Raw genomic sequence first — 24,113 nt, forward strand, 5'->3', positions numbered from 1 at the left:
CCAAGTGCTGAGATTGAAAGTGTGCACCACTGGGTCTGGTCCTTTCGGTCAATTTTGCCTTCTACCCTCCTCCTGGGTAATCAATGACTTGTTTCCTGTCACGACTGACAAATGCAAAATTTCTAGACCCTTTAATAAATTAATCACAGAACATACACTTTTCCATGTAGCTTCTTTTGCTCAATTTTTTGAACCCATGGATGTTGTTATATGTGGTGGGATTTCATCCTTTCTATTATTAGCTGGTATTCTTTTACATATGTGCCATATTTATTTTTCCATTCACCAATTGATACACATTTGTGATATAACTATTATAAATATCCACACATGAGTATTTGTATAGGAATGCCTTTGTGTTTCTCTTTGTTAGGTACCCACATGGAGGATAACTGGTTCATATGTAAATGTATGTTTAAGTTTGTGATTAAGTGGCAATCATTTTTCTACAGTGGCTGTACGGTGTAACATGCCCCCCGTGGGGTGTTACTATTCCAGTAGTTCTTATTCTTGTCAGGGTTTGCTCACTGCTCATCATTTAATGTGCATCATTCTAGTGTGCATGCCACATTATCTCACTGTGCTTTTTTCTTTGAAAGCAAGTTAACCTTGACAAACACTCTGTACATGGGAACCCAGTGACCACACTGGGCAGGGACCCAGAAGTACTCCCTACAAGGCAAAGAACACCTACCACACATTCCTAAGATCCAGAGAGAGGATCAGAACATGTACCCAACAAAAACAAGGCCAGATATCGACCCTTGGAATCACCTCAATCATCCTCAGTCCAGATGCCTAGACAGCAGCTGAAAAACGCAATGATTAATTGCCAAGACAATATGCCTCCACCAGAACCCAGTAACCCTACCACCATAGGCCCTGAGAAATGCAATATAGCTAAAACACAAGACAAGAATGTTTCAGGACCTTAAACAGGATATGAAAAAATCCTTTAATGAAGTCTGTGAAAACACAAACAGTGAAATGAAATAATGAAAAAAGTTTAAGTCATGAAAGTAGAAATAGAATAATCTTTAAAAACCCAAATTGAGATAGAACTAGAAATGAAGAAGTTAGAAAGTCAAACATAAACCCCAGAGATAAAAGAAATGAATACCTTAGTCACAAAATATGCAGAAACCCAGAAAATGTGGGGCATTATAAAAAGACTAAATTTACAAATAAAAGCTATAGAGAAAAAAAAGAAGAAAAGCAGGTCAAAGACATAAAATTTTATAATAAAAACATAGAGGTATAAGAAACACACAGAACACCAAATAGCCTGAACCAGAAAAAAAATTCTCACAACACATAATAATCAAAACACTAAATGCACAGAAGAAAGAAAGACCGTTAAAGGCTGCCAGGGAAAAACATTTCAGTAGCATATAAAGGCAGAACCATTAGAATAAAACCTGACTTTTCAATGGAGACTTTAAAAGCAAGAAGTACCTAGACAGATGTTCTACAAACTCTGAGACCACAGATATTAGCCTAGACTAGTTTACCGAGAAGAACTTTCAATCTCAGTAAATGGATAAAACTAAATTTATCTTTCTATCAATATAGCTCTACAGAAGCACTAGAATGAACCACACCCAATAAAACACAAGGAATAAATAACAATTGAGCACTGGGGGAAATCCTACAGAATAATAACAAAAGAACAGGAATCAATAACTGCTAACTGATAATTCTTAATATTATTGGCCTCAATTCCCCACTAAAAAGACACAGGCTAACAGATTGGATTAAAAAACAAGGTCCATCCTTCTGCTGTATCCAAAAATAGACATCACATCAAGATAAAAGGACGGAAAAAGAAATTCCAAGCACGGGAGTTGGAGAGATGGCTCAGTGTTTAAGAGCAGTGGCTGTTTTTCCTGGGGACCTGGGTTCAGTTTCCAGCACCCATATGGCCATCTGTAATTCCAGTTCCAGGGCATCTGACACCCTCACATAGACAGACATACAGGCAAAACACCAATGCATGTAAAATAAAAAAATAAATCTTAAAAAAGAATTCCAAGCAAATAAACTCAAGGAACAAGCCAGTGTAAGTCATCTTACTATCTGACAATTAGACTTCAAACCAAAACTAATCAAAGAGACAGGGAAGGACATTGCATATTTGTCATAGGAAATATCCACCAAGATGATCGATATTACGATTTTTAACATGTATGCATTAAGCACAGGACATCTATTTTCAAAAAAAGAAACACAACTACAGCAAAAAATCCTATGTAGACCCTCACGCAGTGAAAGTGAGTGACTTCGCACCCCACTGTCGCCAATACGCAGATCATCCATAACAGAAGTTTTGGTTTTCTTTGTATGTTATGTAAATATGCTTCTGTTTTAATCCTAAGTGTGGGATTTTAGCTGGGCTATAGTTTGTCCACACTGTTAATTGTTATGTGTGGGGCATGGCTTTTGCCAGCTGGGAATGGCCTTCCAAGTGCAGCATGGAGAGGAATGTGGTCTAGCACTCTGAGCCAAAATTTGAGAGTGAAAAAGAAAAGGTGTGTGTTTGGTGTTGGCATGTGGCGTGGAGCATTTTGGAGAGACCAGAGACCAGAGATGGTGTGGTGGTTTGGAGCAGACAGAGGAGATAAACACTTTGGGGCGTGGAGGAGATAGCTTGCTGCATCTGTGGATGACGGAGATTGGTATAACCCTAAAAGAATCCCCTGACCCTAAATAGCCAGAAGAAGGAAAGAGGTCTGTGTCCCTCTTCACTAAATTTTTTCCCTCTTCTACTTAAGTTTGGGGAGTTGGTGGAGGCCTAAACACCCCCCCCCCAAAAAAAAGGAATATTTTAAAAAAGAGTGCTACATTCATCCATACAAAAACTGAACAGAGAAATGCTGGAGTTAAATAACATCATGAATCAAATGGACCTAGCAGATATTTATAGAACATTTCACCCAAACATAAAAGAATTTGCCACCTTCTCATGGAACTTTCTCCAAAACTGACCACAAACTTGGACACAAAACAAGTCTCAACAGATCTAAGAAAACTGAAATAACATGCTGCATCCTATCTGACCACCATGAATTAAAACTTTCATTCTTGTTTGTTTGTTTTATTTGTCTGTTTGATCTCTAAAGAGAGAAAAAGAAGGTATGGCTTTGAAATGCTGGGGAAATGGGAAAGATCTGGGAGGAGAGGAGGAAGGGACAACAATGATTAGAATATTTTGTATATAAAAATATTTATCTTCAATTTAAAAAATCAACTCTAATCTTTATTTAAAAATTTTATTTACTTATTTTTATGTGAATGGATGTTTTGTCTGAATATTTCTGTGCACCGTGTGTGTGCTGGGACTCTGGGAGGCCAGAAGAGGACATTGACACCTGAGGCTGGAGTTACAGACAGTTGTGAACCATCATATAGGGGTTGACGATTAAACCTGTGTCCTCTGGAAGAGCCCCAGTGCCTTTAAACCATGAGCCATCTATCCTTCTCTCTGTGGCTTTCATTTGCAACTCTCCAGTGACTATTAGCACCGTTTAGTATACTTATTGAACGTTGTATATCGTTTGTAAAATTATTCTTCAAAGTGCTCATCAAGGAGACAAATCTTTTTTAAAAACTTTTTATTGATTCTTTGTGAATTTCACATCATGTCCTCAAGCCCACTCATCTCCCTGCCCCTCCATATCTGGCCCTTACAACCTCACTCTCAAAACAAAACAAACTAAACAACCAACCAACAAATCAACTGACAAACAAAATCTCACTGTGGAAGTTGCAGTGTGTCACACCATAAATCCTTTTGTTCGAACAGCTTTTATTGCAAATGTTCACTGCAGTGAGTCATTGGTCTGGTTCTAGGCCTCGGGCTTCTGCTACACTGTCAATACAGGGTTGTCAGCCATACTCCTCTCAGAACCTGCCATTGCCTTAGTTGCAGAGTTCTTGCAGCTTTGGTTTTGGAGAGCCAGCAGTTCATATATATGATAGATGTTGGGGTGAGGGGACTCAAAGCCCTGGATCTGGGCCACTGTGTTAGCTGAGTTGGTCAGCCTGACAGCTCTCCCACACCCACACTGCCTGGTCCAGCTCTCTAGCACTGTCCAACTCACCTGAGTGCCACAGACAGTAAGAGGCGGGGCCAGCTCACCCACAAGGCCTGCAAGCTCTACTATGCTGCCCAGGGGAAGCGTGGGGCCTCTTTCCCCATGCTGCAGCCAGTGAGGGCCGGGGACAGCTTTCCCACACTGCCCAGGCACGGAATGATGACAGCTTTCCTGAGTGCCACAGCTGATATGGGATGGGACACCGATACAGACCCCTGCAGTTGCAGGGCCAAAGCCAGCCATGGCCCATGCCCGGGACCTCACCATGGCTTCAGGTGACATCACAGCCACTCGCATCAGCGCATCAGGCTGTTCCTCACAACCCCCAAGATGCCAGTTCCACCTCTCTCCCATCTTCCCACCACTTACTTGCTTATATAAGTGGCTCCTGAGGCTGCTGAGTAGCTTCCAAATAGCAAAGGCATTGTGTAGGCCAGAGACAAATATTTTTAATTTAATTTTTAATTTTTCAGACAGATTCTTTCTATATAGCCCTGACTATACTGGAACTCTCTATGCAGGCCAATTTGGCCTGGAATTCACAGAGATCCTCTTGCCTCTTGCATGAGTGCTGGGGTTAAAAGTACGTGCTACCATACCGTTTTCATTTCTGTTCTTGTTTTTTGTTTTTGTTTTAAAGAGGAATCTTACAGTGGTGGACTAGCATGAAGCAACACACACAACTGTGCATGGAGGTACTTAACTTTAATCCCAGTACATGGAAGGCAGGGACAGGCAGAATTACAAAGACTCTGTATCAAAAAATAAAAATAAAAATAAATTTTAAAGAAAGAAAGAAAACACAACAGTTACTTGAAATCAATTATCTCTTCAACTCCAATAACTTTATTTTTATTATCCTATTTTACATGTATGGATACTTTACCTGTGTGTGTAGACGCATATACATACCACATGTGTGCTAGGTGCCTGTGGAAGCCAGAAAAGGGCATCTGATCCCCTAGAACTGGAGTCACAAACAGTTTGGGTCACAGACAGCGCTCTTAACCCGACCTCTGTGAGTTTGATGCCAGCCCGGTCTACTTAGTGAATTCCAGTGCTATGCACAGAGACCCTGTCACAGACAAAACAAACAAACAAACAAACAAACAAACAAAAGATATTTGTTACTAAGTGTAGAAACCAGAAAAAAAAATCTGAGTATGACTAGCCATTAATTTGAATTAGATCAGCAGAGAAAAAATAAAAAAGGGAAACATAGACAAGAAAAAAAAAAAAAAACAAAAAACAAAAAAAACAATAAAGGCGAGAGGAGACAAGGCAGCTGGAGCTCCAGCCAAAGAGAAAAGAGTAAAGACATGTAATCACACAAGCTAAGAGAAGCCTAACATTCAAGAGGCCATAAAAGTCCCAGCCCAAGGTCCAACCTTTGCGAGAGGCATGAGAAGTAGAGAGAAAGAGAGAGAAAGGAAGAAAGGAAGAGAGGGAGAGAGAACAACTGTAGGACAAAGTGGTCTACAATATTAAAATTAAGTATTGAATAGTATCTCTTCACTGGCACTCACCTGAGCACAGATGCAAATCCTCTCTCTGCACCATTTTGCTTTTCCTTCTCTTGCTGTTTATGTTGGTGGTTTCTGACCAGAGCAAAACCTTTGTGATACTTCATTTCCTGTGTTGACTTTTGTGTAGTTTGCTCAGCAACCATACTGTATCATTTGTGTGTTGGGCCCTAGGTATTGTAGCCAGAGGTGTCTTTTTAAGTCTTTGGGTACTAGGAAGGGGTGCCAGGAAGCTCTCCACTGACCTGTCCTGGACACCAGCATCTGTTGTTACTGTCTTTCCTCTTTCAGGAAATGTGTAAGTCTAAATCCAGTTTATAGCTCAGACAGTATTCTGTATGCCAGCACTCAGCAAACAGTCCCTCAACACACATGCTGTGTTCACAATGTAGAGAAGGAGGCACCTTTGCCTCTAGAGCCACCTAGCCAACTACTTAGCAATGGTCTTTTAAAAATAGCTTCTGGAGGGCTGGAGAGATGGCTCAGAGGTTAAGAGCACTGGCTGTTCTACCAAAGGTCCTGAGTTCAATTCCCAGCAACCACATGGTGGCTCACAGCCATCTATGATGAGATCTTGTGCCCTCTTCTGGCATGTACATGCAGGCAGAATAATGTATAAATAAAAAGTAGCTTCTGGAAGTTTCTCTGGCCAAAGGCTTGGGGAGATGATTTCCTGATACATGAATGGTGTACGGACCCAAAGAATTACCATCTGGATGGACTGCAAATCTACTCAGTGTTATGTTCTGTGTGGGGTGTACATTTTAGATCTGTTTTAGTTTTGTTGTTGTTTTGCCTTTGGTCTCTGCCAGCATTTGCAGCTGCCAGGGGCTCTCTGGGTCTGTCTGAGTTGCTCCCTCCATCCCTCATTCCCTCCCTCCCTCCTTCTGTCCTCCCTTCCTATCATTCTACTCTGCTTTTCTCTGCAAATCTGGTACTGAAAGTAGTGTGCAAATGTTCAGGCTTTCTATCTTAAGCTTGCACTCAGAGGAAGCTGAGCCCTCTCTGAAGGACTCAGGACTGTTTCTGTCTTCTTTCTAAAGTTCCTTTCTTTCTTTGCTTCTAACACTAGTTTCATCTGCCAACCTCAGATCTCCCTTTCCTGCACATGACATGAACACCTGTGTGTGTGTGTGTGTGTGTGTGTGTGTGTGTGTGTGTGTGTGTGTTGGAAGAGATCAAAGTCAGAACCTTGAGCTTGCTAGGCCAACATGTTCTCTACCACTTACCGGCACCCTTAGCCCTTGTTTTACACATTCATTTTTTTAAACAAATATTTACATGCTTAAAGTGCAGCTGACAGGTTAGGAACTGGGATTTGAACTCAGAAAAGTTGCTCGTCCTTGGGGACATATAATAGAAACACTGGTGCCTGAAGGAATGCCTCACCTGTGTTTTCTTTAGTATTCTGTTCCGCTCATACAATCTTTGTAAATAGATATGGTGAAGAAGAAAATAGGGCACAAAGGCACCCCCGACAGAAGGATATTTCAATGGTCAAGTAACTTTTGTCAGTAACCTGGGGCGTCGAGGCCAGCTCCTCTAAAGACCGGGGCCTTGGATTCTTCCTGTGCTCTTTGCCAAGAGCTGACTTCAGCATTTCACTTTCTCAGTATTTTCAGGCAAGTCCAGGGTAGCACCACTGGGTACAAAGGAGTTATTACATGTTTGATCTTTTTTTTACTCCCTCCAACTTGGCAAAAGGCAGGACATTTTCTGTAGGTGTTTTTATTTGCCTTCAGCATCCTTGCTTAATTTATTCCGACTTTCTACATGGAACCCACACCAACCTTTATTTTTAGGTTAAAAATAAAATGGAGCCCTCATGGCACCTTTACGGCATCTTCCTAAAAGAAGACTTCCTTTCCTCCAGCCCTACCTACCAGTGGTAGCTCTTTTCTTGGTTTCTATACAACTCTGCTCATTTCTAGCAAGAGCTTACCATGAGGCATTTGACTCAGCGGCTTAATTACTTTCTTCCTCTAAGACTATGATTTCCTTAAGTCAGGTGCTGTGCCTTCATAACTGGGTCCTTAGGGCCTGCTTTGCAGGAAGCCATGGAGCTTTGATCTTCATATTCTCCCCCCACCACCACCACACACCAAGCTTTCTGCCTTTAATACTCTTCCACTCAGTCAGCAGCTAACCCCATAACATCTCATCTATTCTCAGGGAACCCAAAGAAAACTTCCTTCCTGCAATCAACTGGCACAGGGCAACAACATGAGAAAATTAGGGCTCCCACAGGACATGACTGGCACAACCATCTCTCAGGAACGCTGATGGTCAAGGTAGTTGTTGGAATATTTTATTCAGGTGAGAGCTGTAGTCTTCTGGAAGAGTGAGAAAAGAAAGTGGGGAGCAATCATAACTGAACAGTTTATGCTTTGACAGTAAAGCAACAACTGGGAGATGAAAATCAAGGGAGGCAGGAATCTAAGCTATGAGTTACAGTTTTATGGAATGGAGGCCAAGCATTACATAACATAGAACTCACAAATACAACTGGGTATATGTGCAGAAAGGAAGAAAGGGGGAAGGGGAATATGAAATTGGGTTAAAGAAAGTATATTTTAAAAATAACCCAAAATTTTAAGGTTTTTTTTGTTGTTGTTGTTGTTTTTTTATTAATGTACAGATGAGTCTATCCAATGTCCCACTAAGTGTCGGTCCGGATGAACTTGAGGAGGGAGAAATGACATCCTCTTCAACCTTTATGGGTGAGATTCAGTCTGGGCTGTAGTTGGATTTCCAAGGTGGCATTACAAAATGCAGATGCCTGGACTTCACTCCTAGGGAGTCTGATGTAGTTAATTCTTATAATTCTTCCTGAGCTTCCTTACAAAAATTCAGCTAAGGCAAACATTTATGACTTTTCCCACACTTTTTCACAATGTTAAAACACCATTTTTCACTACTACCACCGTTCAAAAATTAAGATTAAATGCATTTTTTGTTTATTTGTTTGTTTTCAACACAAGGTTTCTTTGTTTAGCCCTGGCTGTGATGGAACTCTCTCAGTAAACCAGAATAGCCTTAGAGTCACAGAGATCTGCCTACCTCTGCCTCCCAAGTGCTGGGGTTAAAGGCATGTGCCATCACTGCTTGGCTAGATTAAGTGCTTTAACATATATGTTATAAATGCTAAATACTAATTTTCTCTTAAAGTAAGAAATATTTCTTAAAGAAACTACTTGTTCTAGATTTGAACAAGAACTACAAAAGGGAGTCTTGGAATAGCCTGCCTGAGAAGAAAAAGAAAGACAGAAAAATGAATAAGAAAATGAGTTGGTCTGCAAAGACCGATAGAACCACGCACAGAGAACTCAGGCTCTGGGACTGGAGAGAAGACTCAGCAGTTAAGAGTGGTTTCTGTTCTTGCAAAAAACCCAAGCTTGACTCCCCAACACACTTCAAGCAGCTTATAGCTGCCTGTGATTCTGATATCTAATGCCCTTTTATGGCCTCCATGGCCAGTACACACACACACACACTCACTCACACACACACACACACACACACGCACACGCACACGCACACGCACACACGCATGCCTACACAAGGGCATACATAAAGGCCCAGATTTGACCTTACAAAGGGTGTGTCAAGGCTCCCCTCCAACCTTATAGCTCCTGAATATGGAAGATGAAATGTTTTTCAACACCCCTGTCCTGGCCAGTTTACAAAGGGTGTGTCATGGCCCCCTGCAACCTTATAGCCCCTGAATATGGAAGATGAAATGTCTTCCAACACCCCTGTCCTGGCCAGTTGTACACAGCCTCACAAACCTTGCCCCAGAGACCCTGATCACCTCCCCAGGTGCATAATACTCCGTTCCCCCACCCCCAATTAAATGAGCTGTCTCACTGGAAGGCTGTTTCTCGAGTACTCAATAACGACCAAGATCTACTCACCCAGTCTAAGCTTCCCTCCCTCTAGCCCAATTCCATGTACAACGAGCCTGGAAACCCCAGGGGGAGAAGCAGAAATACGTAAATGGAAGGGCACACACATACTCCTAAAAATAAAGTGCAGAGACTTACTGTGGACGACAATGGGAACAGGCTAGTGTTGGAAGATGGAAAACCATCACCTGTGCTTAAACCTGTAACTGTATGATGATAGTCCAAAAATACGTACCTTTGGCGGCATCTAGAGGACCTCATTAGCTTTAAAACTGGAGTGGGAGGGGTGCCAATAAAGCGTTTCTGCACAAAATATCACTGAACGATCAAATAAAATGTGGGAAATGCCTCTTAGAATAAACTATTCTAGCAACAGATAAGGAATGAAAGGACGTTGACATGTCCCCCTCAAGCATGAGAAGATGAGAACCTGAAGCTCATCAGTGAAATCATAGGACAGAAACAGCCCAGTGTGACAAGTCTCAAAGTTCACAGCAATAATTAGGAAGTCATTTTGTTTTTGTTTTTTTTAAACCAGAAAGAAGAACAATGACAGAAAATACAGTCCTCACCCAAGCTGCCTGTAGATGGGTCATGGGAAATACAGGGAATGTAAGTATATTCTACCATTTGTTCTAGTTTACTGTCTGTTGCTGAGGTAAAACACTGACAAAAAATCAGCTGGGGGAGGAAAGGATTTATTTCATTTTATAGTTTATAGGCCATCACTGAGGGAAGCCAAGGCAGGAACTCAACGCAGAAACCTGGCGGCAGGAACTGAAGCAGGAGTCGTAGAGGAGGGAGGAACACTACTTACTGCCTTGCTTTCCGTGGCTTGCTCAGCCTGCCTTCTTATAAGGCCACCTTACCAGGATGGTACTGTCCACAGGGGACATGGCCCTCTGACATCAGTCATCAACCAAGACAATCCCCACAGACAGGTCCACAGGCAAATCTGCTGGAAGCAGTTCTTCAATTGAGGATTCCTCTTCCCAGGTGATTCTAGTTTGTGTTACAATGAGAAAAACTAACAAATACTCTTCAGGGATGAGTAAGCGAGACCCACAAATAATTGTGAGGGTAAAGGAGAGACAGAGCATTTGTAAAAAAAAAAAAAGTTTTGCCATACCAGGCCTGATGCTGTCTCCTTGCAAAGGCTTTCCTACAAAGTTGGTCCTTGGTTGATTTTAGGGACATTCTCTTCATCTCCTAACTGATGAGGATGACCCTTGGTGCTTTATCAGCTGTATAATATGGTTTATGGTGACACCTATTTTCATCCTGCAGACCTTAAATTATGGTATGTGCAGGTAATAGGTACCCAGAGGACCAGTATCCGATAGATACTTTGGACACCGAGTTTCTAATGAGCTTCCCTCCATGAGAACACTCTACACTTTGTCAAAGTCTGACGCTGGAGGAATTAGTGTGCTCTGTGTAGCTGTATTGGGAGAGAGCTCTTGAAACTTGCACCCGACTTACTCCAGTCGTTACCCCCACATTCTTATTTCCCTTTGCTGACTTCTTTTATCTTTTTTTTTATTTTTCTTTCTTTTCTCTTTTTTCCTCTTGTGGTGGTTTGAATGAAAGGCTTGACTCTTAGTTGATGGAACTGTTTGGAAAGAATTAGGAGGTGTGACCCTGCTGGGGGATGTATGTTACTGGGGACCGGCACTGAGGTTTCAAAAGCCCGGGCCGTTCCCAGTGTCTCTCTCTGCCTCCTGCTTGTCGGTCAAGCTCTCAGCTACTGCTCCCAGTGCCATTGCTGCTTGTCTGATGCCTTGCTCCCTGCCCTGGGAAGGCACTCTGACCCTCAGAAACTATAAGCCCAAACTTTCTTCTGTAAGTTGTGTTTTATCACAGCTTAGGACAGTCATGAAGTCACATCTTTTTCTTCTGTTAAACGTGTGTATATGCGGAGGCCACAGGACGTTTGGTGTTCAGCTCTGTCATACTCCATATTATCCCCTTGAGTCTCTCACTAGACCTGGTGCTAGCATGGCATTCAGGAATCCCCAGTGTTTCTCCTGTCTCTGTCCTCCACAGTGCTGGGATTACAGGCATGCATGCAGTTATATGAGCTTTGTCATGTGGATTCTAGGACCCAGACTCCGGTTCTGCCCTTGCCCAGTAAGTGTTCTTACCCATTGACTCATCTCTCCAATCCCTGATTTTTCTTGTCTCTCACTGTGTGGTGTGGGTTTGTTCCTGTGTGAATTTGCCTCCCTTGAACTCCTTTAGAACTTTGCCCTATGTCACATGTAACTCCAATTAGAATCACTTCCCAGTTGAGCTCCCAGAGGCATGTCCCAAAATGCTAAAACAAATACTAACCTACCCAGCTGTATTCTGGGTCAGTGCAGGCCGAGTGTAAATGCAGTGATTCCCAGAGGACATCCTACTTGAGCAAATTGAGCGGAGGTAAACCATGAAGCAGAGACCCTGTTGCCACAGGAAACCTGAAGATGAGCACTGCTTCATCCTAGAGCTGACTGAACATAAACAGACAAAAGCTTGTTGGTCTTTTCGCATTACTGTGACCAAATGCCCAAGAGAAGTCTAAGGAAAGGTGTGGTCTACTATGCCGGGGAGAACAGAGCAGACTATTCCTGTTGTCAGGAAGCAGCCAAAGAATGTCCACACCACATTTTCTGGCTTTTCTCTTTTACTCCATTTTTTTTTTCCAGTTTGGGACTCCAGATTGAAAGATAGCACCACCCACATTCACAGAGAAATTTCCCTTCTTGTTAATTATTACTGAAAATATCCTCCCAGACATACCAGGAAGTGTACTCACCAATCTAAGTGTTCCCTTACCCTTTCAAGCTGACATAACATTATCCTGTCAGGGTTGCCCGTATCTTTTACAAGCTGGAGGAGGTGACTAAAATCAGGGACTATAGGATTTTCTTTTCTTTTCTTAAAAAAGATATATTTATTTCATATACGAGTGCTCTATCTGAATATATACCTGCATGCCAGGAGAGGGCATCAGATCCAGTATAGATGGTTGGGAGTCATCATGGAGTTGCTGGGAATTGACTAAGGATGTCTGGAAAAGTAGACAATGCTCTAACTACTGAGCCATCTTTCCAGCCCAGAATTTTTTTCTCAGGGGATCCTAGTTCTGTAGCTGGTGGTAGTTCCATTAATTCTGGGATTCCATTAATTCTGGCTTTGGGGAATGTTAGTCAAGACTTCTGTGGTGAGCCACATAAACCAACTCTTACAATTTTTTAGAGAAAAAAAATTAAGAATTACAGAATTAAAGGGAAAACACCATAGTTTTGATGTAACATGCTTTCTTAAGAATTTCTGGGTTGTAGGCCACAGAGGAAGAGGATGCAGGCAGTTTTAATGAGACTTGATATGCCAGGCTCAGATGGTAGGGGAGGGGAGCGTCTCCTTTCTGAGAAATATCAGATGGGGATGGGGGGAAGATGGGGGGAGGGTGAGACCGGGAGGAGATGAGGGAGGGGGCTACGATCAGGATATGAAGTGTATAAATTATAAAAAAAATAAATTTAAATTAAAAAAATAATTGCTGAGTGGTGAGCTTGACTCTCAGTGTGATGCTATTGAATGGTCCTTTAAAAGGCGGGACTAGCGTAAGGTGCTCTAAAAATATTTATTTTTAATTTTCACTTTCTGTATTCGTGTGTGCAGGCCTGAGTACAGGTCTGTATACTGTCTGCATCCAGTGCCTGAGGAGGCCAGAAGAAGACAACAGATCCCCTAGGAATGGAGTTCCAGGTGGTTGTGAGCCTCCTTGCAGGCGCTGGGAATCCAGACCAGGTCTTCTCTCTAGATGAACAGTCAGGGCTCTTAACTGCTGAGCCATCTCGCCAGCCCAGTAAGAGTTGTCATTGGCACTGCTCCCAGACAAGAAAAGGGGAGTTATTTCGTACAAGAGGGAATTGTTCTAAAAGTCTCAGCCTGACCCCTGAGGTCCTGTCTGACTTTCATCTGGCATGGCAACATCATCCTCTTACAGACTCTCCTACTGACACAATGATCAGACACCGGTGCCACACCTCCAACCTTCAGAACTGTAAGCTTATAAGTTATTCAGTCATAGACAACAGAAAGAAGATATCAATGCTAAACAGGAAGCTCAATAATCAGGTCTGCTTTGAGGACCTCCAGGAAGCAGGAACTAGTGGACAGTCTCCTCAGAAATTCTCCAGAGAGGGGAATGGACCTAACTTGGGTTATGGGTGTATTTTGAAAGAGGGGGAGGGGCAGACCCCTTAATCACTGTACTTTCAACACCACATACAGAGGGTAGAAGAGGGGTGTCTTCCTATAAGGAAACAGTGGGATGGTGACTCTGACAGATGCTGAGGCTGGAGAGATGGCTCAGTTGTTAAGAGCGCTGGCTGCTCTTCCAGGGATCAGGGCTCAATTCTCAGCACCCACATGGCAGCTGGAAACTACCTTTAGCTCCAGTTCCAAGGAATCAGATGCTTTCTTCTGGTCTCTGGAGATACCAGGCACCAGGCAGGCATGTGGCACACAGACATACATGCAGGCAACTCACACACACTCATATATCCTTGCTGACCTTGAGCTCACTACAGCTCTTGGTTGTCGTGGACTTCTGATCTTTCTGCTTCCACCTCTTGAGAGCTGGGATTGCAGCCTGCATCTGTCACACCTGGCTTATGTGCCACTGGGGATCAAACCTCCCTTTGCGTCAGAGTTGTCTGTGGTATATAGTCCACATCCTGTTTCAGGAAGGTGAAAGAGTAGATGACATGGTGGTTCCAGGTTTGCACTTAGTATACGCTCATTAAATATTTGGTGCAATAAATGACAGTTAAATAAATGTGTGACTAACATGAACAGTATTTGCCTTGACTTGTTCTGGAGTAAGAATCCGGGGCCTCCACCCTTCTCGAGCACTGAGGATAGAGCGTCTGCAGGAAAAGAAAAAGTTCAGTAAAGGTCAGTCCCAGCCCCACACTCAGCACCTCAGTGGTGCCAACCACGACCAGAGGGAAGTGGCCAACGGAAGGCTGAGCTGGCGCTTCTGGTCTGTGTAGAGAAACACAGACTGTCCTTTGCGCTGGTCTTGCACGCACCTCCAACACTCCCTGTCGCTTGGAAGGCAGCTTCCCTTCGTTCAGAAGCAGGAAAAGTGCGCGACTCATCCTCGCTCCCGATTGGCTGAGGAGCTGTGTTCTCCGCGTGACAGTCACCTGACCCTGCAGCACCGCTTTGCTCCAGTCGCCTGAAAGCCTGGGACTTGTTTTTCTGGAATGCCTGAGGGGTGGAGCGGCGGCCCTGCTGTTCCTGGGTGGGGCTGGAGAACCTCTGCGTTATTTTCAAGTTTATCCTGAAAGGACAAGCGGAGCTAGGAAAGTGAGGTGGGAGAGATGTTGAAGGTGGAGTACCCCCCTTCCCCTTCGCCGCTTTCCTGAGAGTCACCCCTCTTTGCTAGTTTGGAGGTCGGGGACTGCTGCTTATCAGAAAGAACTGAAAAGAAGGCAAAAGAAGGGTATTTTTTTAGTACCCAACGCGGGCCTCCCACGTTCCTGACAGCTGCAAAAGCTGTACCAGGAGTTCCTGGTACATAGGAACACTTCGGCGAGGAAGGTTAGACGTCAAAGGTGGTTAAGGGTTCCTTGGTGGGAGGAAATTGTGAAGTGCTTAACTTGTGGCAAAGGGGAGGAGTGTCTGCTGATAGTCACAGCCAACTGAAACTCCTCAGCGGCCCCATCACACCGTTCTGCATAGGCATTTGGGTGTTTCTGTGTGTGTTGAGGGTGTGGAAGTCCCTTTTTTCCGCGTTGGTTCTCTCCCAACTCCATCTCCACAGATCTACAATTACAGGTGTATGCCACCATGCCTGGTTAATGCGGTGTGGGGGCTTGAACCTAAGGTTTGAGCCCTGCTAGGCAAGCACTCTTGTCAACTGAGCTACATTCTTAGCCTCATTTTTTGGTTGTTGCCATTTGTTTTATATTTTTCTTTGGTGGTTGAAGAAGGAATCTATAACTGGTCTTCTGTATAACCAAGGCATATAATTAACTGAAACCAGAAGGAGGAAACTTCAGGAAAAGTCTTTTACATGTAAAACCCCACCTGCGGCTTATTGTAGAATAAGCTTTTAGCAATGGCTGTAAGGCTCTCACAGAACCAAACATCGCTACATAGTTCTTTTCAACATTCAAACAGCCCTTTGTCATACACACCAAACAGAATGTCGGGCTGTAAAGTGTTCAGTGACACAGCAAAGCCACTAATGCTTTCTGTTCCTGAAAGACAGACCTGGGCTCCAGGTGTGGCAAATTTGCTGCAAAGGCAGAACAACTAAACAGAGATAGTGGGAGATGCATCTGGAGAGACGGACAGGTCACAAAAGGGACCCGCAGACTGAGGACTTGTTTTCTAAGCAAGAGGAGCAGGAAGAATTGGCATAAGAGGATAATAGGAAAAGAATCGCTTTTTAAAGCATGAATTATTGGTTTCTTTGTGAGCGTGTGTGCGTGCCACAGCATGCATGTGGAAGTCAGAGGACAGCTTGCAGGAAGCAGCTCTTCTGCCAGGTGGGTCTCAGGGACCACACCCAGGCCATAGGCTCAGTAGCAAGCATCCTCACCAACAGCTATCTTGCCAGCCCAGGAAAACTACATCTGAAGACAATTGCTTTGCCATTAGTTCATGTATTACATGAAATGTGAGTCCACAAAACCACTCTTTTATATACTTCCCATGGACTGATAGGCTTGAGAAACCCTGTCTATTCTAATCTTAGAGTCTGCTGGCGATCCACAAAACACATTTGCTTTCAAGTCTTTGAGAAGTCACAAGAAAAACCTCAGTTTGCTTCAGAAAGATAGAGACACACAGAGAGAACTTGATTCTAGATTTCTAGTCAACCTCACCGTGAAATAACTCCTCTTTTTCAACAATACAGGCAGCTGTAAGAAACTCTTGTGGGTAGCTTGCTTTACTGCAGCAGTGTGTCAGCCCATCAGTTGAAAAGCAGGCAAGTCTCACCAGCATGTCCAAGTAGCACTAGAAAGTATTTCAAAAATTCCGTGACATGGTCATTACTCACATGAACTCACAAACAATGTGACCATCTGTGCAAGACCAACCCAGTTAAACTTTCAGGCATGGATCAGGGAAAGACCGCTGAGGCCCCACTCCTCCCCTCCCTGGGGAGCTAAGGGCAGTTGATGGAAGTTGAGGAAGACTAACTCTTCTTTGGGCCTGTGACCATTGGTAGGCTCCCATGTTTCGGTGAGGATCACGCACATGCGCATACGGACAGCACTGTCAGGGCCTAGTGGATTATAAAAAGGAGAGAAAGAGAGGAAGCTGGGAGGGGCAGAGGAGATATGCTAGAGGAGGCAGGAGGAGCTGAAGCGGGGAGTGAGTGAATGAGTGACCAAGATACACATGGAAGAGTCTTCACACAAGTGAAAAAAAAAAAGTCCCATTAATAGAAATGTCATAGACCTTAATATGTAGTGCATTCAACAGTGTTGTGCTTCTTGAGGTTTCCTTCCACACATGTTCCTGGGGCCTCACGGGGAGCCAGTTCCTGTCTGTGCTTCGAGTTTTGGTGCACTTCATATCACAGAAGAGCTGGCCCACGAAGTGGTCCACAGTCTTCAGGGAGATTCTCTTGTCTCTGCCTCCCATATCTCCTCATGGGTGCTGAAGTTACCCATGATGTGTCCCACCACATCTGTTTTCACATGTTTGCTGGGTACTGAGGTCGGGTTGGCAGGCTTTTGGGGCTAGCCTTTCACCTGGTGATCCATCCCTGTGTCAATCTCCCCATGATGAAAGCTAGCAAGTCTGCAATCTGCAGAATGACACAGAAACTGGGAAAGAGTTGATGCCAGTGTCAAGTCAAAGTTTGGGGACGTATTCTTCTTGTTCTCCAGGAGCCTCAGTCCTTCAGGTCTGTCCACTGCATGAAGCCTGTACACACTGCAGTTAATCTGGTTTGCTTAACATTTGCCTTAAATATTAACCTCATTGGAAACGTCTTTCCACAGTGCCACTTAGATTAGTGTCTGACACCAAGTGGCTACAATGGCCTTAGCCAACTTAACTGTCTCCTTAGGTGTCTGTGGAGTTGGGCCCATCCCATCAGACTCCTTGGGGAGTGACTTTCTTCTCGGGTCACTGTCCTTCTTGAAAGCTTGACTTCCATGAAGGCCAAACCCTAACTAAACATTTACCTCTGATCCAGCCAAGGTGATGTGTGAACAGAGTCACTCTCATAAACCCATCAAAGCAGCCTCACTTTGCACAAAACTTTGTAATTTTTCTCTCAAGAGTTCTATTCCCAAAGAGCTGTTTTAACTTTAATTATTCAAAACTCATAGAAAGCCATCAGAGAAATGGACAATCAGGAACTAGCTAGTTAGTAGTCAGTAGTCAGTAGCCTAACAGCGTGCATTCAATGTTTGGAAGACTGAATGGAAATTGTTAGGGCATCATTGTGTAGTGGACAAGGAGGGTAGGAGAGGTGCCTGGACCTCTTTGTACCCAGATGGGTCAGGAAATATATCTTTAGAATTTTAAATGCCTGCATAGGGCTGGGGATATAGCTTAGTGGGTAAGATGCTTATCTACCTCTAAGTCCCTCAAGTTTGATCCCTAGCATCATATAAATTGGATATGGTGGCCTATGCCTGTAACTATGCACTTAGTAGGTCAGAAGTTCAAGGTCACCCTCAGCTATCTGCAAGATCAAAGCCAGCTGGCATTTATGAGACCTTGACTTAAAAAACAAAAAACAAAAAACAGTCAGGGGCATAGATATGGTCAAGATACATTATATATTTACAATGAAACTGGTTTTACTATTACTCAGACATCTTACACAATAAGCAGCTTAGGTATCTCAGTCCAGTGTGAAATGTTAGCTTTTTAATTTCAGATTTTGGATGGTGTTTATAGAAAAGAACACAGGCACTTAAATCTCATATCATCCTGTGAAAAATGGCCTCACTATAGACTGCAGAAGGGGCAGAGAGATGGGAAGACATGCACATACATTTGAGGACATGGACAATGCCACCCACCTAGGTGGCTGCACCTCTTGACCTTGCTAGATGGGATCTGATCAGCTTTGAATGGAAAGCCAGTTGAACCTAAAGGCAGCAAGTATTTTTAGGAGCCTACCCCAGAAAAAAAGGTACCATATAAATGTGTCTATCTTATGCATAAGAACACATATTTGATTCACTGACTATTTCTTGGGTGCCATTATGTCTAAAAATAAATGTTATCTGTCTGTCTTGGAAATAAACAAGAGTTCACCTGCTTTAGAATACAACTCACCCCATGTCCACTGGGCCCCACCATTTGATCCAGAAGTATCAAGCCATAATTGTGCAATATATTCTTATGAATATGACTAGCCTGAAAGCATTTGTGCCAATTAAGAAACATTATACATTGTCAATATCCGACTCACTTCTGTGGCATGCTAATGCGCATACATAATGTACTAGATGTCCATGCATAAAATTTAGAGAAAGCCCATTTAATCCCCTTGCTTTGCTATTTCTTTCTTATGGTAATTTGGAAATTGTTCCAGTCTAATATTCATGCTCTGCTCCCCTCCCCCAATAGCAAATCCTTGGGCTAGTACTATAGCTGTGACTGCCATAATCAGCCTAAAGGAGGAACTAGAAACCTACTCAGTGAGATGGTGAGTGAGAACATGATGATCCAAGTCCTGAGACTAGAGTACAAAGCCCAAAGTAAGGGTTGCTTGTTTCCTGGAATGGTTGTTCTCCTCCTTTGTTGCATATTAGATCATTAAAAGTGAATATTCCAGACCCATAAAGTCAGTCTGACCAGGTGAATAATTATCATAATCTTTTCCAGGTGAATAATTATAAAAGCCACCCAGGGAGCGTGCTCCATACAGGTTCTGTAGAAGCAGGAGTGGGCCCCAAGAACCTGAGAGCTCCCAGGGGGAGCTGATGCTGTCTGCCCACAGCTAACACTGGATCAGCACAGGCCCAGAGTATCGGGTTAGGGCAGCGGGACCTGCAGTGGGTCATACAGTCAAGGTGTGAGCAGGTTCAGTGGAGGCTGTGGATCAGCTTGGCCCACATGTCCTCCAGCCTTGATTAGTATGTAAGAAACTCAACCTTGTATCTTGGGCTCTGAATTTGACTGTCATTCTGCCAACCATAAGCACCCAAATGGCGTTTGAATCTGTGACTGACTTAGATGACAAGGTAAAAGGCGCCCATCGTACTCCGGATTTTAGTAAAAGCGCTGGAGCTGGGGCAGGAAGTAGCAGGGTCTGCACACAGCAGTGTTTCTGGGAGCCAGCTTCTTTGGTGGATAGATCAAGTGTTGCTCCTGAATGTTAAATCTAGGCTATGTCTTTGTAGTGTGCCAACATTACTGTACACTTTAATTACTTTGAATCAAGTACTTTCTTTGTGAGCTAATGAAGTGAATTCTTCTTTCTTAGACTAGACCTTCACCAATACAGCAGATAACAAATTGCTTTGGGGATAGGCCATATTCCTGGGGCACCTGCTAAAACTTCCAGGTTCTTGTGTCCCAGGACAAACATTTACACTAGGGATGCATCATTCATGGTAAACACAGAGGCAATTCATTAAGAATGAATGTGTTCTAATACACTCCCCGAGTGGGAGCGGGCTAGTGAACTGAGGGAGGCATAAGCTCAACAGTGCTTGGTCAGCGCCCTCCTGGTTCTTTATATGTCATTTACATGGCACTTGACCGTCTTGCATTCGTACACTGCGGCATTTTCCGGAGCGTGCTCTCTGTGCTACATGGAGCCCAGGTAGAGACGGGTTTTCAGTTGTCTTTGTCAACTGACTTCAAAAGATATGTTTATCTTGCTGTCCCTTCCCTCACACGCCACATTAGTAGGTTTGTGAGACTCTTTCTGAGATGTGAACAAATGTCTAATCACCCTACACAGCCAATCAGTGAGAGACTGAAGGAGTAACACCAAAGTCCAACTTAGCGAACCAATGAATAACTCAAGAAAGCTGGGACCCCGGAGTCGTCCGCACGTTTGGGCCAGAGGTTGACATCATGTGAGCTCCTCTATTGTTCTCCAGTGAAATTTTGAGTCAGTCACTGAACCTGGTGCTCACTGATTGGCTAGACTGGTGGGTTACTGAACTGTGGCGATCCTTTTGTCCCTGTGTGCCTAGGGCTAGGATTATAGATGTATGTCACTATAGCTAGTTTTGCTTTTTTTGTTTTTTGTTTTGTTGTTGTTTGACGTGAGTGCTGGAAATCCAAACTCAGGCCTTCAAGCTTGCACAGCAGGCACTTTCCCAGCCGAGTTGTTTCCCTTATCAACTTTATCTCAGATTGAACAGAATCAACAAAGTCCAGTGTATTGCTATAGACTTCTAAATCTGTCCCCTAGGGCCCAAGTATTTTGTGAAACACTACTACATCCTGTTGATGGGGGAAGTGAGTCTGAGGCTGTGGTTAGCTCTGGCTGGGGCTAAGTTGATTGGGTGGCAGCTCACCTCTGCTCCCAGCTGCTCCTCTTCTCAGGTGATTTCAATAGCAGAACCATGAGTCATTGTCACGGGTTGTCTGTGTCTGTTCCCACTCTGGTCCTTGCCAGATTAAACACACTGATACAGAGACAGCTGGCTCCAGGTCCCAGAGCCTTGTTTACCTTGAGACTTGCTTAGTTTCTGCAGTGTGCCTTTATCAATTTACAGGTTGTCTATGGACGCACCTTGCTGGGTCCCACTCCCTTCTCTCTTCACTGTCTCCCTATGTTCCCATGTCCCAGTTTTCTGGGAAGAAACTTGCAGGGGACAGTCACTGAGGCTCAGGTGTTCTGCCTGTGCTGAATCCTCATAACTTTACTGGCTACTCTTAACATGTTAACTGTGTGCCTCTCAGAACACAAAGAAGCTGTGTCGTGTAATTGAAGGACGGAGGGCTGCAGACTGATGCTGTGCTTTTTTTTGTATTTTAGACAGGGCCTCACTATATAGCTCTGTGAGTCCAGGAACTCACTCTGCAGACCAGGCTGGCCTTGAACTCAGGGATTTGCCAGCCTTTACCTCTGGAGTGCTGGGATTGTATCCGTACACTGTCTTGTCTCACCTCTTGTAAGTCAGGCTCCCACCTAGCAGACCCCCTTTCTCCTGCCACCTGTTAGCCTTATCTCCTGGTCATGCTCACCTCCACTTGGCTCCTACCCTCTACTTTCACTCTTCACTTGTCACACTAGCATTTTTGCTTCTGACAAACTTTAAATGTTACTTGTTTCCTTGGTGCTGGCTGCTCCCTTTGCTGGCAATGTTTCTCTCCTTTTCTCTAACTACAGCCCCTCCCCACTGACAAAGTTTTCCATCTCATCAACGGGGGTTTTCCAGGCTCTGGTGACTCAGGCTTGCCTATGGATGTTGTCCCAGCATTCAAAAATCATCTTTAGGCTCACCTGATCGCTGTACACAGTGCCCTGGGCTTGTATGTTTTCATGACAGGACAGGCTTAGTGGAAAGTGAAGAGAAAGTCATCCTAAAATAAGTCCCTTTGGTTCACACAGACATACCCTTAGACTGGGAGGGAAGCCATCCCTAGATAGAGTGGTCAACCAGCTTTTCTTATCACCTAGTTTTGTGAGATGTGAGTGTTTTAGATTTAAAGCTGACAAAGTTCCAAGAAAAAGTCAACAGGCTGGTTACTCTGTGCAGAGATCTCTGAAGGAAGTTGAACAGCTGCTTTGGAATTACAGATATTCACAAAATCTTTCTTCTAGGCCTTTTTCAAGCTGGAGAAGCTAAGGACCAAACCATGGACTTTTGTAGAACCTTCCTATAGGCAGGTTAGTAGGAACACCCTCTATAGGACACACACATCTTATATGCAAAGATGTTGGACAGCTGATATTTTCTGTAACTCTGGCCTCAGGTCCTTGTACAGCTCTGTGCTGGAACTTGGTAACTCTTGATAGACAATTGAACCAAGTTGATCCAATATACTGTTGGGTCATTTTCAAAACCTTTGGGCAAGAAAATGTAAAAAAACTGAATTGTTCCAGAAATTCTTCGCAGCAGGAAACAGAAGCTCACAATCTAAAATAAGCTAGTCATCATTTCCTGGGGTGATCAAATCAGCCAGTCAACAGAGGGTGGCTACCACCTGGTGGCCATGATAAGCATTGCTTCCTGGTAAACCTTGGTTTTCGTGTTGAATCGCAGAATGTAAGATCTGGAAATACTCATCATTCTCTGCCTTAATTTATAACAACTTAAATAGAAAAATCTGGCAAAGAATATTTTTAGATTATTTATGAATGTTTGCATGTGAAATTGTAATGAGGTACAGAAAGAGACCCTGCACTAAAATCTGGTGATGGTCTTACCACCTCAACCTTCTACACACATGGCCTCCCTCACATGTTCATACCATTTCTGTATCTCGCTCTACTTTGTGCTGGCAGCACAGGAAGTGAGCCTTCAACTTCCTGCTCTTGCCACCATGCCTTCACCCATGGACTCTGACTATCTGGAACTGGAAGCCCAAATAAAATTGTTTTAATAAGTTTCTGTTGATGGGCAGTGGTGGCATGTATGCACACTCATCCACAGAGACTAGAAGAGGGCATCAGATCACCTGGAGCTGGAGTTATAGTGAGAAGTCCAAAATTTAAAATTTGAATCTTGGGGCAACATGACTGAGGTCCTGGGTACAAGTTTAGACAAAGGAGCAGGCAAGCTAAGACAGACCCGTACTGCTGCAGAAAGTAGCCAGGCTTGCTCTTGAGAGATACCATTGCCTGGCAACCCACCCAGATGGTCCCTAGTTCCCCACCTGGACAGCCCCTACTTGTGACCAAAGTCACATAGCCCTGCTTCTAAGAAAAACCGCAAGATGTGCTAATCTCTCCCCGTCCCTAGCAACAGCCAAATCAGCAGGTAACAAGACATTCCAGGCATTGCTCATGATCAGATATCTTCCAGATAGCAGGGCCAGAATCAATTATGGTCTTGGCACCAAAAGTAGATCAATCATTGTAAAAGTCAACCTCCCTTACCCAGTCATGTAACCTCAAGGCTTGGAAACTCCCTGCACTTTAAAAACCCTGTTCCTCTAGACCTCGGGGCCTCATTCCTCTCCTGCTTCAATAGGAAGGTTGCGACCCGAGCTCTAGCTTGTATCAAATAAACCCTCGTGTGTTTGGAGTGGAGTCGATTTCTGGTGATCTTTTGAAGTCTTGCAAACTAGGCATAACAATAGATGATTGTGAGCTGTGTAATGTGGGTTCTTGGAACTGAACTGGGGTCCTCTGTAAGAGCAGGACATGCCCTAACTGCTGAGAGAGCTCTCTATTGGAAAGTGTTTCTTTTTTTCTTAGGCAGGGTTTCTCTAACTAGTCCTGGCTGTCCTGGAACTCTCTACATAGATCAGGCTAGCCTTTGCCTGCTTCTGCTTCCCAAGTTCTGGACTAACGGTGTGAGCTACCTAGACAGGCCAGGAAGGGAGTCTCAATGAGAAATTATCTAGATCAGGTTGACCTGTGGGTGGATGTGTCTTTAATAAATTATCTTGATTACTAATTGACATGAGAAGTCCAGCCTACA

The 24,113-nt window shown here is 43.8% G+C and overlaps 1 long non-coding RNA gene across 1 annotated transcript; it reads right to left on the reverse strand.

The window, feature by feature from the left end:
* Positions 1 to 11,860: 11,860 nt before the first annotated feature.
* LOC132653936 (uncharacterized) lies at positions 11,861 to 14,704 on the reverse strand. Its single transcript, XR_009591754.1, has 4 exons — positions 14,607 to 14,704; positions 14,363 to 14,441; positions 14,087 to 14,249; positions 11,861 to 12,014 (listed from the first exon to the last, which is right to left on the reverse strand). It is a non-coding gene; the product is annotated as an uncharacterized LOC132653936 (long non-coding RNA).
* Positions 14,705 to 24,113: the final 9,409 nt, after the last annotated feature.

This window comes from Meriones unguiculatus, chromosome 5, assembly GCF_030254825.1.
Source record: "Meriones unguiculatus strain TT.TT164.6M chromosome 5, Bangor_MerUng_6.1, whole genome shotgun sequence".
Classification (NCBI taxonomy): Eukaryota; Metazoa; Chordata; class Mammalia; order Rodentia; family Muridae; genus Meriones; species Meriones unguiculatus.